Here is a 14,277-nt window from a genome sequence, read left to right on the forward strand (position 1 = left end):
TCTCTGGTGGACCAATGTCCTGAATTTGGCTCTCACACCTCAGAGGCTCAGGCCTGACAGTCGACCAGAGCACAAAGACCCTATCAGCCACACAGCTGGAGAGATGGGCTATGAGTTGGGTGTCAGCCACTGCCCTATTGTAGCTCTGTCTCAGCTGTCTCCAAATGTCTCCCAGATACATTGGGTCATTCCACCATTCCTCAGAACTTGCACATGCCAGTCTGGGATTTGTAGATGTCCTCCTGATACTCTCCACTGAAATACCTTGCATTCATGGTGTTAAAAGATATGCTAAAAGTGTTGGTTCCCCTCAGTTCAGACTGGGACAGTCTGAGCCTTTATGTGTCCAAGTCAGGAGCAGCTGGCCAACGGTCCCGAAGTAATAACATGTCAGGTTCCAAGAAGGCTTTCTGCAGCGCCCGAGCAGTAGTCCCAAGCAGCTGCTCCGCTCAGCTGCAATACTCTTACCGGGGAACTCGGTGGGACCCTCAAATGAGGATTTCTGCCAGCCCTAGAGCCTGACTTGCTCACCCAGGCAAGGAGCTGAGGAGAGCGTCTCCTAGCTGCGTCTCACCAGAGAAGTGGACACCTGGAAGCTGTACAGCCAACAGCACAGGAGCTGAGAGGTGGGTGGGAGGGGCTTACGGCCTCCTGATAAAAGCCAGAACCACGTGGATAGTTCCCATGCTACTGCCCAGGTGGGGGGAATTAATTCAGAGTTGTAGCTGAGGGTAGTTCCCAGCCCACCCTGCCTGGAAAGCCTGGCATTAGTTACCCCACCTGGTCCTGCTGGAGTTACTTTTCAATGATTTTTTTCCCACCCCAATTGGTCAAGAAAAGACCTTGATATTTCAGGTATTCAGCTGCTAACATTTCTGGATTTTTCCATTTTTTTATTAGGTTGCCCATTTACAATGTTTTCCAGAGTCCCTCTGAAGATGCATGTTGGCCTAAAAGCCAAAGATTTATAGATTAGTTTATTTCATGTTAAAATTTAATATTGATAAGAATATTGTTTAAGCAAAGTTATCCAGAAAGAACACAGTTGACATTTTGATAAATTAGATCCTAAAATCTACTTTCAATATAAGAGCAACAACAACAAATATTTACTCAATTCCCACATCTAATATCATGAGCAATCCTGGAAGAAGGAAAAAAAAAATCTCCTTGCAGATGTCAAAATACAAGATATAGAATTATAAGACAACATTTAGTGGTTCACCTGGTTCTTCTTCTGGCCCATGAAGAAAAGCCTAAAATAAGTTGAATGAAATATTGGCAATTATTTTAGTAACAACTTTAGATATCACCAATTGAAGCCCAACCTTCAATATATCAATTCTACATTTTATTCTAACTCAGAAATTTTTACTGGCAAGATGCATGAATTGCTTCCACAGCCTTGGATAGTTGAACCCAAAGGGGGCAGTTGAGCAAATATTTTAAGCTTAAAAACTAATTCAGGCTTAATGTTTTAAAAATGTAACTGATGGCTCTTCTCTTACTCTAAAGTTATGTTAGTTATTAAATAATACATTTGGCAGCCAAAATTTAGTTTTGAAATTAAAACACATGTGTTTGTTATGTGATAATGATCCTAAATAATGGAAACTTGGCAACAGTTGTAGAAAGGTAGGAGACAGTAGTGAGGGAAGGAATTTATGTGCCAACAATTACGAATGGATACCAATATTTGGTAGTTTTTTACTTACCAGAATAAACAATGAGAGATAACAATTTGCTATTGATGTTAAGAATGGCATTAATCATTTTTTAAAAAGTCACAAAGCATCAAAAGATTAGCTTTCTAATCAACACTTAATGGGGACATTCCATATTTTATTTACTCTATAAAAAGAAGTACAAAGTGAAAGTAGAGAACAACTTAAAGCACTACCTGGATAATTTACTAATTTAGTTCAGAACATGCTAAATACATAACAAGTCTCATAGGGTCTAGATTGATTGTAACAAAGAAAAGAAAAGAATAATTGTTGGTGTCAATTAACTAAACTTTATGATCTTCTCAACTTTCTCCTCTTCCAAAAAGACACCACAGATCACACACATTTAAAATTTTGTAGATATAGTCAAATTACTCACCAAGAAAGCTTAACAAATTTATAGCACCACCAAGACTGTGCAAGTGTTCATTTTCCTCCAAACCCTCACTAACATTTGATATAACCAAACTAATTTTTGCCAATATAGTAAATAAAATATGATGTTGTTAAACTGTTTTAATTCATGCGACCTTTACTACTTTGAGCTACAGGAACATATTAAACATTTATTGACCAATTGTATTCTTCTTCTGGGAACAGTACGTTCATATAATTATTAGTAAATTTCATATTGATCATCTACATCTAAATTAAAAAAATATTTTAGCATTTTCTTAGACTTAGTACTGTGTTAAATTACAAAAAAGTGAGAGAAAACAAATTATGAATATCAGATATGGATTTTGTTACATGTTAAATAAAATCAATGTTCTACAGACACTAAATATATGATTAGGGACTATTAAATTCTACAGCTTAAATAAGATGAGCAAAGTGCTTGAAAACACAACTTACTAAAGTGAAACAAGATGGAACAGAAAATCTAAATAGTTTCTGTGATATAAACAGAGATGCACTGTCCATACTGCTAAAAGTACTGTCACCCAACAACCTTCAATCTTCAGCTCCTCTAATAGTTGTTTCAGCTTCAGAGTCATTCCACTCAAGCAAGGCTGAGCCTTTGCTCAGAAGGCCCTTATCCAAGGATCAATTATCAGGGGGTTAGCAGGAATGGCTCTGCCATTTTGGCCTAAAGTGGGACAACTCTAACAAGCTATTTTAATTCCAGAACTTTCTGCGTGTAAGCTGAGGTTGAGGTCAGGTCTTCACTTCTCTACCCAAACTTTTGTTTGTTTGTTTGTTTTATTTTTTCCAGCTCCCTTCCACAGGAATTGATACTAACGGCTTTCACAAATAAACTCTCTACACAGTAAGTCTATTTAAGAGTCTGCTTTCCAGATGCCATGCCCTTGTATGTATTAAGAAATTTTTATTTATAATTATTTTAAAGAATCTCCCTACGATGAAAATTTCAGGTGTAGATGGTTTTACATGTAAATTCTGTCATGCAATTAAAAAAGAAATCACATCAATCTGATGCAAACTCTTCAAGAAAATAGAGGGGTAGAAAATATTATGAGGCCAGCACAAATACAGCACCAAAAACTGATAAAATTCTAAAAAAATATTAAAGACTAATATTTTTATTGAAAATATATTTCTTAATCAAGTATAAGCAAGTCAAACCTATCTATATGTACTTGACAATACATTCTAAACCAAGTAGCCTTTCTACTAGAGAGAAATATGAGATTGGTTTATCATTTGAAAATCAATTAATAAAATTCATTGAATTAATGAATGGAGAAAAAAATATAATCACCAGATGCCTAAAACATATTTCAGAAAATTCTACAACAATGAAGAACTTATATCCCATTACCTTAAGAGTTATTATAGAAATACAATTTTAAAACTGTATGTGTAGTGACATAATTATAGAAAATTAGAAGAATGAGAGAAAATAGAGGACCCAAACGTAGGCCCACACTTCTTCAATTTTTAATGTTTTAACTGATCCAAAGCAACCCTATGAGCAAAGGAAAGTACTTTCAACTAATGATGTTAGAAAAACTGTATATTTATATGGATAAAAAAATGATACATGCTGTGTATCTCATACCATACCTAAAAACCAATTTGAGATACATCACCAACCTACATTATAAAAGTTAAAACTATGAAGACTCTAGAAGAAATTGGTAAATGTTTTTGTGACATGAGTGTAGGCAGCATTTTCTTAAATAAGTCACAGAGAGCAATAACCACAAAATTTTTAAATGCTTAATTATATTTAATCAAAAATTTAAAATTGTATTCACTAAGATGTAAAATTAATAAAATTAATAGAGAAGCCAAATATAAGAGAAAATATTAACAATACATATATCTACCAAAAGTATTGTATCTGGGATATAAAGAGAACTCACAATTCAATGATAAAAGATAAACTATCCAATAAAAAGAGAGGTCATGGAATTGAACAAGCACTTCACAGAGGAAGTTACATAGATTGTCAATAAGCACATGGAAAAGTGTTGAATATCATGTCTCATCAGAGAAATGCAGATTAAACTATTAATACAATGAAATGCCATTACACCTGTACTAGACCAACTTAAACTAAAAATTACAATACCAAATGGGAACAGGGCTGCTCAATAGTACGTTCTATAATGATAAAAATGTGCTGCCTAACAGAGTAGACACTAGCCACCTGTGGCCATTCAGCACTTGAAATGCATCTAGTGTGACTTCAGAACTAAATATTATTTAATTACAATCAATTTAAATTTAATAGCCATGGGTAGACCCTAGAGCAGTTATAGTCCTTATACATTGTATAATGTACATTATACTTGAAAATTTTCATAATGAAATGCAAAAAATATTAAGCCCAAGTGATATATATACTTATATTTATAAAATATATTTTTCTCATAATTATATTCTGAAAATTTTACATTTCTTATCACTCTAGAACCAAAAGTGTCTCCTAATCTGTAAAACAATTTTTGAATTGATTTTTTTCTAAGGACTTTTCCCCAAAATAATTACTTGGAGATATCAAGACCCTAGACTGTGACACCTTTTACTAGTTTTTAGTTTGATCTATGGCAGAAAATACAATATGAAGAGTATATTTCCACAGTGGGCTGAGGCAGTAACTAAATTGAGGTTGCATAAAGTTTACCAGATACTTAGATTAACATTATGGATTATCAAAGTAGATGAAATTCTGGTGGATGTTTGACCACCTCCAATTATTTCAATTCATAAAATATAAAATTATGTATTTTTTAAAAATTCAGGCAATTAATACAAATGCTTCAAAAGAGGTAAGTTTTAAGAGGATAAATACTAGATTTTTCTTGCTTGAAATTTGTAGAGTCAAAGTAGTTGTAGATTCTTTATGATAAAATAATTTACTGGAAAAAAGTAAGGTGTACTTACTACTTACAGTAGCTGGGGATACTATATTCAATAGATAATTTAAAGACATTGAGAGATATATAAATAAAAGCAAATAAACAAAACCTCAGAGCTCATCAAGGAAAAAATATGATTTATTGAACTTAATTCAGTTTATTCAAAGAAGTAAATTACCACCATCAATGGATATTTTAACAGCCTTGATAATGGAGTGACTTTTATAGAAAATATAACTATACTATATCATGTTAAGTGGTTGGTGTATCCTTCTGCAATATAAATGAAAGCACCATAAATCAGATATAGAATGTTTAATATGTCAAGGGTCTCAGAATACCTAGAATAAAACATTGCTGTGTCATATTTTCAAAGCTCTCTATCCATTTATGTAGCTAAGTTTAAAAACTAAAAGCTTTTATCTTTTTTTCTCTTTTGGTGAAATCATTGGGTCATGGTACACAGTGTAATGCAAGGCATTTCCAAGCACAACAGGTTTAGACAGTAAATGTCTCTATCATATTATACTTATTCTGCACAGAGCATGAATTATTAATGGTGTACCACTAATTACAATGATTGAACACATGTAAATATAAAGTGGATTCTTTGTGGGGAAGATATATTTTCTAGAGAAGAATAAACATAAATATAAATCGAAAGTTCCAATAATATAGAAAATTTGACGTATATATATAGTTAGAGTCAAACTATGATTTTAGTTGCTAAGAATTCCTGGAAACTGTATCATAAATTGAAGATAAAATATCAATCATTTTTGTATGCATTTTAGAGACACTATATAGTATAACTTTGTAAAAGGGATGCTAAATGTGTCATTATTTTCAGATGATTATCTACTGGAAAAGTTATAGACAATCAATGAAAAATCACTAGACAAAGAAAAAGAGCTCTTCTGGGTAGCCAGTTATAAAATAAATGTTCTACGGTCGTAATAAGAGACTTAATTTTCTTCTTCCCTGAAATTACCTCCAGACAACAAAGAGAATAAGAAATAAGAATGTAACTATCATCTATAATCCTAAATTATAAGTATTCACAAATGCAATTTACATCGTCTTGATGTGGGAAGAACAAACACTGTGGATTCCTGAACTCAAAGAGAACTGGCAGATCACTTTTCCAAAAGAGGTGATGCAGACTGAGGTAAATCCAACTATTTCTTGTTGGCATAATAGGGACAGCAGTTCCAGTTGGTAATGAGACTTTCCTGAACCTTATTTGGCATCATGGAATAGTGTACTAAAGGAACGAAGGTGAAAGAATCAGGAAAAAATAAGTCAGATGAAGAATGCTCAAACCCTGGCCCCCGCCCCCTAAAAAAAGTTGCAACTAAGCTAAGCAAATAAAAAGTGTAACTACACTTATCACTGCAGTAAGTAACTCAGTAAAGAAACACGTATTTCAGTACTGAGGAAAAGAGCATAAGGCAACATAAAAAGGTGAAAAAAGAGATGGCAGTGTTTGGGAAAAGAAATTAGAGAGAAAGGTAAATTATCAAAGAAGTGTTCCATACCAGAAGCAGCTTAATGAGAACAAGTAATGCTAAAAACAATGACAAAGGTGGAAGAGTGGACTTTATAAAATGGGCAAAATGATTTGGGAAGGATTGTACTGTTAAAAAGGCTTATAGAGAAAATAATCGCTGTTAAATGTGATGTTTGAGCATCAATATTTCTTAATTAGTGTTTCCGATGAAGAGGATGAGAAAATAGAAAAAGAAAACTATACAAACATATAATTTTTTAAAACCTTCCAGAAAAAAAGTTCTTCACTATATTGAAAAGTTGTATGATGTCTATGTATAAGTTAACAGAATTATTATCAGCAACAAGCTCTATCTTAGTTAAAATCTTGGAGGACAAAGGAAAAGAAATAATCCTTTGTCATCTAAACAATCAGGTTGACCATAGGCTCCTGCACAACAACATTGTTCTCTAAGCGACATTAAAATCATGCCTGTAATGTCTTCAGGGGAAGAAAAGTATGATCCAGGAAATAATTAAACTGCAAATATGACACTGGAATGCAAAGACAATATTTTCAAATTAACAAACATTCTTCTAAAAATGGATTCCAGACAAGGAAGAAATGAATAAGAAAGAAAAAATAATATATAAAAATAAAAAGGAAAAACAAGCAAGAGTATGTCTGGTGACCAACAAATCTATTTAATAAATAAGGGATTCCATGTTAAGCTTTTGTAAAACTTACAAAACACAATGTAAATTTTATACACCATGGCAAATAAAAATTCTATAACCAAAGAAGATGGAAGGAAAAGAATAAAAGGGTTTGGAGTAATTTTTTTAATTGTAATTTTTATTTATTTAATTTTCCAAATTTTCTTCAATGAACATGTGAACACACTTTATGCTTTAAATCAGAAAATATAACTTACAAAATAAAGTCAGTTATTGTGAAAGTTCCAAAATTTTACACTATGCAAGCCAGCCTACCACAAATTCTGTACTTACACATAAAACTGGAAACCTCTGAGTTAGAGACAAAGACAACTTATTACATGCAGCAAGAGAAGCAGACAGAATAATGTAGTGTGGGTTCCCTGAGCCCCATTTCTTACAGTGTGCCTTGGTGAGGAACTGCACACATAGTGAGGGTGACTGACAGGTGAGGAACCCTAAGTTTCATAGACTCTGACCTTATAAAGGGGCTACTGACAAACCCATCCACACCTGCCCATCCTCTTTTCTGGAGAAAGATAGATTTTTTTTTTATTTTTTAACATCTTTATTGGAGTATAATTGCTTTACAATGGTGTGTTAGTTTCTGCTTTATAACAAAGTAAATCAGCTATACACACACATATACCCCCATATCTCCTCCCTCTTGCATCCCCCTCCCACCCTCCCTATCCCACCCCTCTAGGTGGTCACAAAGCACTGAGCTGATCTCCCTGTGCTATGAGGCTGCTTCCCACTAGCTATCTATTTTACATTTGTAGTGTATATATGTCCATGCCACTCTCTCACTTCATCCCAGCTTACCCTTCCCCCTCCCCGTGTCCTCGAGTCCATTCTCTACGTCTGTGTCTTTATTCCTGTCCTGCCCCTAGGTTCTTCAGAGCCTGTTTTTTTTTTTTTTTAGATTCCATATATTGTCCTGGAATACAAGCAAAGGTCTCCAGGGAGGGATGCCTCTAAATCTCTCTTGAGGAAATCATTGTCATTATCTTAATGGATTCAGGAATGCATATAGATTTTCTGAAGAAGAATTTCCTATTTCTGTCTCTCCAGAGCCTTTATGTCTCCATAAATGTTCCTGAAAAGACAGTTCCAGGGCACATTGCCTCTTAACATCTGGACCTGTCGAAATGCCACAGATTCATGGAGAATCGACTCAGGATAACGGTTCAATTTGGGAGGCCATTTTTTTCTTTCCATTGTTATTGCCTTTAAAGAACCATGATTTCTTTTAAAATTAGTGGGTAAACTTTAAATACAATTTTACTGCACTTGCTAGTTGTTTTAATGAAGGAAACTAATGGCAGAAACAGCACCTGGAAACTCTGTTCCATGTCACAGTGCCTATAATTGGGAAAGGATAATCTCTCTGAGCATATCCAACTATTTGGAGAAGCCTCGTCGTGATCCCCAGGCTTGGCAGGCTGCCGATCTCTACTATATTCCCAATTGCTGGTCAGTCCTAGAGTAAGTGCCTGAAGCAAATACCTCATTCATGGTATTTCATTCTTCAGGTAATTGATATCACATTCCAGAATTTGTGCTGTGGCTGCTAGGTCTCAGTGAAATGATTAGAAATGACATGAGTCAAGAAGCAGGATCTTGGACCTTCTGTATCTCTAGAAACAGGCTTAAGCTTTGCTTCTGCAATCACCTTTAATCAACATTATTCAAATTTCCTACTTTTTCACAATTTCCACATGGGCCAAAGAGAAGCATTATATTTTTTGTGTATGTCGTGCTATAAAAAATAATTTATAACTATAAAAGTAGGAAGAATTCTGAGAAAATATATACAAATTATTAACCCAGAGCTAATTTTTGTAGCAGTAGAAATACATATCATGCTTGTTATTTGTAAGATATTCTGTAGATAGTCTGCTATTTGCATATACACTAACCCCTCAACTTGTTCTCCAAACCTAATATAACACCAAATTTGTTCTTCCCATTTGAGTGTCCCAGGAAAGGTGGTCCCCAGAACCAAGGGATGAATCAGAGTGCTAAACATGAAACCAAGAGTCTGCACGCTTTTTTCTGGAAAGGGTCAGAAAGTAAGTATTTTAGCCTTGCAGGCCAGACTATTTCTGTCATTATTAATCAAATCTGCCACATACAATAGGTAAATGAGTGAGCATGGCTGGGTTCCAGTAAGACTTTATGTAAGGATATTGTATTAGTTTTTTGGGGCTGCTTCAACAGATTACCACTCACTGGGTGGTTTAAACATACATTTATTCTTTCACAGTTCTGGAGGCTAGACCTCTGAATTTAAAGTGCTAGCAAGTCCTGGCTCCTTTGAAGGCTCTTGGGAAGAATCCTTCACTGCCTCTCCCCTAGCTTCTGGTGTTCACTTTGTGGTCCTTGGCATCCTTGCACTTGTGGCCGCATCACTCTCATCTCTGCCTCCACCTTCACATCGCTCTCATCCCTCTGTGTGTGTGTCTCCAAAACTCACTCTTATTACAAGGAAACCAGTCACTGAAACTAGGACCAACCCTAATTCAGTATGATCTCATCTTAACTAATTACATATGTAAAGACACTATTTCCAAATCAGGTTACATTCATAGTATAGGGGCTGAGACTTCAACATACCTTCTGGGAGATACAATTCAACCTACAACAAATAATCAAATCTGAAGTTCTGTAATTTTCAAATATCATGAAATACTATACTTAAAATTTTTTTCAACTCTTTACATTATTAAAAACATTCTTACAGGCTATACAAAAACAGGCAGCAGGTTACATTTGAACCATAGTTTACTGAACCCTGCTCTGGGTCAAAGATGGCAATTTCCTTATGAGTGTTTAATTTAAAGAGGAGAATGTGAAACAATCTGGTCAATTAACTAAGAGAGGAAGAATTCTGAGAAATGGGGCTTTGAGGAAAATTTTCTTCAGTTTTAAATGGAGCTAGAACAAAGGCCTTTTTTTCCTTCTTATTTTAAGTTTTTGAACAATAATGTATGAGGACGTTAGGTGACTCAGGTCAATTTATAGCCTCAAGGAATAAAGTTGTGGAGAATGGCAAAGCAACAAGATGGGAAAAAAATCTGAATTTGGAGCTGCTGACTTTGCCAAAGTAAAACTGCCTACCTTTGGACTTCTTTTTATGAAAAGTCATATAACAAGTAATTATAGAGCACCTACTATGTAGCAGACACTGTCCTAGTCCCTGAGGTAAGAGGAACAGAGAATGAAGCAGACAGAACAATTGCTCACTCAAATTTTATATTTGAGTGAAAGAGAGATAAAAAGGAAGGAAGGAAGGAAGGAAGGAAGGAAGGAATGGAGGGAGGGAGGAAGGGAGAGAAAGAGAAAGAAAGAAAGGAAGGAAGGAAGGAAGGAAGAAGGAAGGGAGGAAAAAAAGAAAGAAACGGAGGAGGAGAGAGAGAGGAAGTTAATGCCTCCATCCCAAACTTTATTGTGTTTGGAAATCACCTGGATTAGTGCCTGAGATTTTCACATGCTCCTAAATGATGCTAATTCATATGGTTGGCAGACTACACTTGAAATTGTAAGCACTAGAGAAAGTGTAAGTATTAAGGACTTGGGATCTGAAAGGATGTGTACCACTTCATTATATCATAAAATATCTGTTGCCAATCCAGCAGAACATACAACTTACCGTATGCTTCTTAATATTTCTGTCCTATTAATGTGATCATCAACAGAGGATTACTTGCTCAATTTTATATGAATCTCTTAGAGTTGGTTTTCTCCAAACGCATGAGATTAGCAATCTAAGGTTTGGACTCTGATTCTAAACCATAACAAAACCTAAAGACATCCATTATATTTTGCCCTATCTTTTATAATCCATAAAATACTTTTGAAGAACTATATCTCTCCTAATAAATATTTTCAGGTAGTTAAAAATTATCATAAAATTATATGATTGCAAAGGACGTAATTTCTGGAAAATTCTATATGGTGAATGACAATTTTATGTAATATGGTTATATTGCTCTTTTAGGAGTATCTAACAGAATATAAATACCATAGTAATTTGAGGCCTATAATGATTAAAATAAATTAATAAATAATCTCATTTTACATTGTCTATTTCTCTTTGAAATAACTTCAATCCTACATTTCCTACAGAATACTACACTACAAACATGCATTATTCAAAATTGTATTTTTAAAAGTTATTATAATCATAAAACTACATTTTAAATTCCCTTTGAATAAAGTTATTACAATTGAGCAAAGAGATGTTTTAAAATTTTTCCAAAAAATATATTTAAACAAAATGTAGCACTGAGTAAATGCACTTCTTTAAGAGATGGAATAAATAGAAGGAAGGTGTTATGAATCCTGGATAAAAGGAGATTTTTCTGCCATTAATATTTATGATTATCTCTTTGTTATCAGTGCCTTTTTTTTTGTATCTGAGCAATGTATTATAATAAATCAGGGCTGATGATCAATACATCATTTTCTTTTAAAGTAGAGAAGAACAATTGATGAAAGGAGAAATGGGAAAAAGAATATGTTAGTTCTCAGGTAATACGTTTTTAAGAAAAGAACATGTAGGACACTCAGTTTTAACATCAACACATAGAGCTTAAAAGTCAGAATTCTCAACCTTACCAAAAAAAAAGGTTAAGGAAACAAAAATCAATTACTGTTTTGGAATCCATTGGAGAACAGAGGAAAAAAGAGCACAGGAAAAGAATAAATGAAATGAAAATAAAATTATATTTTTTATTCTTAGTTTACTGAAAAATAAATGTTTAAAATAATCATAGTAGCAATGTAGGAGCAATGTATTGGTAATTGCAGTGTACAGAGAAGTGAAATTCATGACAGCAGTGTTAGGAGTCACAGTAGGGAAGACTTGGGAATACACTGCCATAAACTACATGTATCACACATGAAGGAGTATAGTGTTTTTTAATCTAGTTTAGTCAAAAATGAATATTATAGCCTCTAGGGCAAGCACTAATCTCTTTTTTTTAGAAGTAAAATGAACATGCTAAGAAAAAAAAGGTAAAATGCAATCCTGTAAATGCTCATTTATAACCAGAGAAAGCAGGAAAAGAGGTGGGGTGGAAAGAAACAAAGAAAATTACAATGAGCAACAAATAGAAAAGTTATAAACATAGTGGGTATTAATCCAAATATATCAATAAACACTTTAAATGTGAATGACCTAAATACACCAATTGAAAGTCAGGTGTCTGGGTGGATTAAAAAACAAGACCCAACTATATGTTATTTACAAGAAATCACTTTAAGTATTAAAACTCTAATAGGGGGCTTCCCTGGTGGCGCAGTGGTTGAGAGTCTGCCTGCCAATGCAGGGGACACGGGTTCAAGCCCTGGTCTGGGAAGATCCCACGTGCCACGGAGCAGCTGGGCCCGTGAGCTACAAATACTGAGCTCTGCGCGTCTGGAGTCTGTGCTCCGCAGCAAGAGAGGCCGCGACAGTGAGAGGCCCGCGCACCGCGATGAAGAGTGGCCCCCGCTTGCCACAACTAGAGAAAGCCCTCGCACAGAAACGAAGACCCAACACAGCCAAAAATAAATAAATGAATAAATAAATTAAAAAAAAAAAAAAAAAACTCTAATAGGTTAAAAGTAAGAGGATGAAGACAGCTATACAATGTTGACAATAATCAGAAGAAGCCTGGGATAACTATATTAATTTCAGGCAAAACAGATTTCAAAACGAAATTATTTTCAAGGCTATAGAGAAACATGTCACAATAATACAGAAGTTAATTCTTCAAGAAGACATAATAAGCCAAAATATGTACACAATTAACAGAGCATCAAAAACTGATGAACTGAAAGGTGATACAGACAAATTCACTATCATACTTATAGACCTACACCATCTTTAAGTGACTGATACCCAGAGGAGAAAATCAGAAAGAATATACTGAATGTAAACAGTTCTATTAATCAACTTTATCTAATTTATATTTATAGAATACTTGGTCCAACAACAGCAGAATACACATTCCTCTCAAGAATGTATGGAACAATCACCAAATAGACCACATTTTGAGCCATAAAACATACTTGAACAAACTTAAAACAATAGAAATCATACTAAGTATGCTTTCAGACCAAAATAGAATTAAATTTAAGACAAATAATAGAAAGATAACTTGAGAACCATCTTAGGAAACTACAGAGAGAAGAGCATGTTAAGCATAAAGCAAGCAAAATTAAAAATCATAAAAAGTAGAACACGAATCAGTAGGCAGGAAAAAGTAGAGAAAATTAATGAAACCAAAATCTCGTTCTTTGAAAAAACCAATAGAATTAATAAACCTCTAGCCAAGCTAACCAAAGAGAGAAGAGAGAAAGAAAAAGAAGACACAAATTAGCAGTATAAAAAATGAAAGAGAGGTCATTAGGACTGTCTCCACACACATTAAGAAGAATTAAAAACTACTATGAACAACTATGCCTACAATTTTGATAACTTAGATGAAATTGACTAATTCTTTGAAAGTCACAAATTACTAAAACTCAATTAAGGCAAAAAACAGGTAATAATTGCCCTGTATCTATGAAATAGATTGAATAGATAATGAATAATATTCTAAAAAAGAAAGATCAGGCCCAGATTATTTCAATGATGAATTCTACCAGACATTTAATAATACAAATTCTCCACAATCTCTTCCAGAAAACAGAAGCTGAGGAAATATTTCCCAACTCATTCTATGAAGCCCACCATAACCTAATAACAAAACCACATAAAGACATTAAAAGAAAACTACAACCAAATATCTTTCATGAAGATGAAACAATCTTTGAAAAGTATTAGCAAATCAAATTCAGCAAGGCATAATAAGATTATAAATCACAATCTACTTGGATTTATTCTAGGTATTCAGAGCAGGTTTGTTATGGTCTGAATGACTGTGTTCCTTCTGAATTCATATGTTGAAATATTAATGCCCAGTATGATGGTATTAGGAGGTAGGGCCTTCGGGAGTGATTAGGTCATGAGGGCAGAGGCCTCA

Source organism: Phocoena sinus, chromosome 16 (genome assembly GCF_008692025.1).
Source record: "Phocoena sinus isolate mPhoSin1 chromosome 16, mPhoSin1.pri, whole genome shotgun sequence".
NCBI classification, from domain to species: domain Eukaryota; kingdom Metazoa; phylum Chordata; class Mammalia; order Artiodactyla; family Phocoenidae; genus Phocoena; species Phocoena sinus.